We start from the raw sequence: 3,322 nt of genomic DNA, 5'->3' as shown, positions 1-3,322 counted from the left end.
TTCAGTCAGCAAGAGTCGCCTCCCAGAGGAGGTGGAAGGTGCCATTGTTGGGATACGCTAGCCTTGGGCAAAAGAAGCCCAGGGACAGCTCCCAGGTCCTGAGTTCAAGACCTAGGACTGGCACGTACACGTGCTCACACACACACACACACACACACACACACACACACACTGCTTAAGAGTTTAAAACTGGAAAGGGTTTTTGGCAAAAACCACAAAGCAGTGATACAAGTAATTCAGGGAAAGTACCTGTGAGGTGTGTGTGTGTGTGTGTGTGTGTGTGTGTGTGTGTGTGTGTGATTTCAGGACCTTCAGAGAAGCCAGTCTGGAGGAACAACACAGAACCATTAGGTTTTGAAGAACATTTGGGGGAAGAAATACTGTTGGGCCCAGGACAGATCAGATCGGAGCATTTTGGAAAATTGGTGACAAAGCTGGGTGTTGGTGGCTCATGTTTGCAATCCTCGATACCAGGAGGCTGAACTCTGAGGAACAAGGTTTAAAGCCACTCTGGGCAGGAAACACCATAAGACTTTCATCTCCAATTAACCAGCATCAGTCCTGGGGCTTGAACTCAGGGACCTGGCTGCTGTCCGTGAGCTCTTTTTTTGCTCAAGGCTAGCAGAGCTCTACCACTTTGAGCCACAGCGCCACTTCTGGTTTTCTGGTGGCTCTTTGGTAGATAAGAGTCTCACAGGCTTTCCTTTCTAGGCTGGCTTAGAACCACAGTCTTCGGGTCTCCGTTCTGAGTAGCTAGGGTTATAGGCGTGAGCCACCAGTGCCTGGCCCAGCTCCATTTCCAATAATGCCAAATTGGTACTATAAACCATTTCCAGTCTGGGTGCTTGTCAAAAACCCTACGTGTTATTTTGTTGTTAATGGACTTGTTTGTCGTTTGTCCCCACTTCCCAACTGAAAAAGAAAACAGAGCCCCATCTGTGTGGTTAACTGAAGAACGGGCGCCATTTTGGGAAATACAAGAAACCGGATCGTGTGTTTGCATGTTCTTGTTCTTTTTCTGATTACATCTGAAGTGCCTTTTTTTTTTTTTTTTAAGACATTTAGCTAAGTTGTTGTCATGAGACCAGATCGTGAAGACTGAGATGATCTTGCCTCTGAGTCATGGCCGGATGCACAGGTGGAACCTCAAGGTGGAAATGGGGGGAGGGGGAGGGGGACGGGACCCCACTCAGGCTTTTACCGGTGAGTCACCCACCATGTGGCTTCTTCCTCCTCTCTTCTCAAATCCCCAGGTGAGGCTGCTCCCAAAGTGCGGCTTCCTTGGGAACGTGTGGCCTTGTGCGACTGGAGAAATACAGAGAAAGAGACAGGCAGGCAGGCAGGCAGGCAGGACCTCATTGTGTCCCTTTCCAAATTTCTGCATCAGTCTCCCCTCCCCCTTCCAAAATACCCACCTCCAGCCCATGTGTGATAGATATCCAGGCCGAGCGGAGCAATGCAGAGAACCATAGACCGAGCTATCGGTGCAGCCAGTCCCTCCATGCCCGCAGACACCGAATTCGACAGTGTCCCTGATGCCTCTTCGTGAGGCTGTTGTCCCTGTGTCTGAAAGGCGGTTTCCAGAAGGTTCTAGGAGAAAAAAAGGAGCGGGCAGCAACAAGAGGAAGAAAGAAAAAGTGTCCCCAGTTTACAGAGGACTAGAGGCTCCCCTAGCCAGAGCTGTGCTGAACAGCCATGTCTAGCTGCAAGGGAGTCCTGTCAGTGGCTAGTCAGGAAGAAGGAAAGATGGCTTGGAGCCGTGGGTCAGAGAGGTCTACTCCCTGTCAGAGGCACCCCCGAGTATGTGGGTTCAGTACCAGGTTCCCCAAACAGGCCACTTATGGCCTTTTCTGAGTCGTGTACTGGAGATGAGAGTCTCCTGAATTCCCAGGCTGACTTAGAACTGCAATCTTCAGATCTCAGCTTCCTGAGTAGCTAGGATGATGACAGGTGGGAGCCACTGGTGCCTGGCTTTACTTCAGAGGCTACTGCAGGGTCAGGGTCTGAGGCACTGGGAGCTGGGGAAATGGGGATCGTGGATCCCCACATGAGCAAGTTATCCGCTCCCATTTCCAAGGAGTTTGCCTCTTGTGCAACAGAGCCTGGGGGGAAAATCTGTGACTCAAGAGATGTACAATAAAATAAGATCCACACAAGAAAACCACAGCTTCTTTCAGGAGGAAGCTGTGAGAAGCCGTTTGGACCAGAGAGATAGACAGAGAGAGAGAGAGATTGTGAAATCTGCATGGATTTGCAAAATGTGGCTGGACAGAGTGACCTCCAAACAGGACCAAGGTGATGGCGGTTCTGGGTCACCTTCGGAGTTGGGTGGCAGATCCCACAATGACCCCAGTGGGAGGGGAGATTGAACAATGCAGACAGTCCCGAGTTCAACTCCAGCTCTGTGTTGGGGGCCCTAGATAGGGGTGCAGAATGGGGGTGTCATCCCTCAAAAGGGAAAAGGCCTGGGTACCAGTGGCTCATATCTGTAATCCTAGCTACTTAAGGGGCTGAGAATCTGAGAAGCGGAGGCTGTCAGTTCAAAGCCAGTCTGGGCAAGGAAGTCGACAAGACTCTGATCTTCAAAAAGCTGCAAGTGGCGCTGTGGTTCGAGCGGTAAAGCACTACCCACGAGTAAAAGAAGCTCAAGGACAGTGCTCAGGCCCTAAGTTCAAGCCCTAGGAGTAGCACAATGGAACAATAAAGAAAGAAGGGGGAGGAAGGAAGGGAAAAGAAAGGAAAGAAAAAGGAGGGAAGGGAAGGAAAGGGGAAGGGAAGGGAGGGAATAAAGCCAGTGCTACTGGCTCACACCTGTCATCCTAGCTACTCAGGAGGCTGAGATCTGAGGATCAAGGTTCAGAGCCAGTCCAGGCAGGAAAGTCAGTGAGACTCCTACGTCCAAAGAACTAGCAAAAAAGCTGGAAGCAGAGCTGTGGTTCAAATGCTAGAACACTAGCCTTGAGTACAAAAGCCCAGGGACAGTGCCCAGACCCCAAATTCAAGCCCTAGGACTAGAATTTAAAAAAACAACAAACAAACAAAAACCATTTTTAAAAAGGAAGTTGCATCCCAAATAAGTTGCATCTGCCAGGGCTGTGTGGGATAAACCACAAGGGCAGACGAAAAACAAAATTAACAAGGATCAGAAAGAGGAACCCAAGTGTAGGGTTCTCTCTCTGTGTGTGTGTGTGTGTGTGTGTGTGTGTGTGTTCAACCTGGGGCTTGAACTCAGGGTCTAGGTGCTGTCCCCAAGCTTCTTTGCTCAAGGCTAGCACTCTACCACAGCACCGCTTCTGGCTTTTTGTGGTAATTTATGGGAGGT

This window comes from Perognathus longimembris, chromosome 26 (genome assembly GCF_023159225.1).
Source record: "Perognathus longimembris pacificus isolate PPM17 chromosome 26, ASM2315922v1, whole genome shotgun sequence".
NCBI classification, from domain to species: domain Eukaryota; kingdom Metazoa; phylum Chordata; class Mammalia; order Rodentia; family Heteromyidae; genus Perognathus; species Perognathus longimembris.
This window is presented reverse-complemented; position numbering follows the sequence as displayed.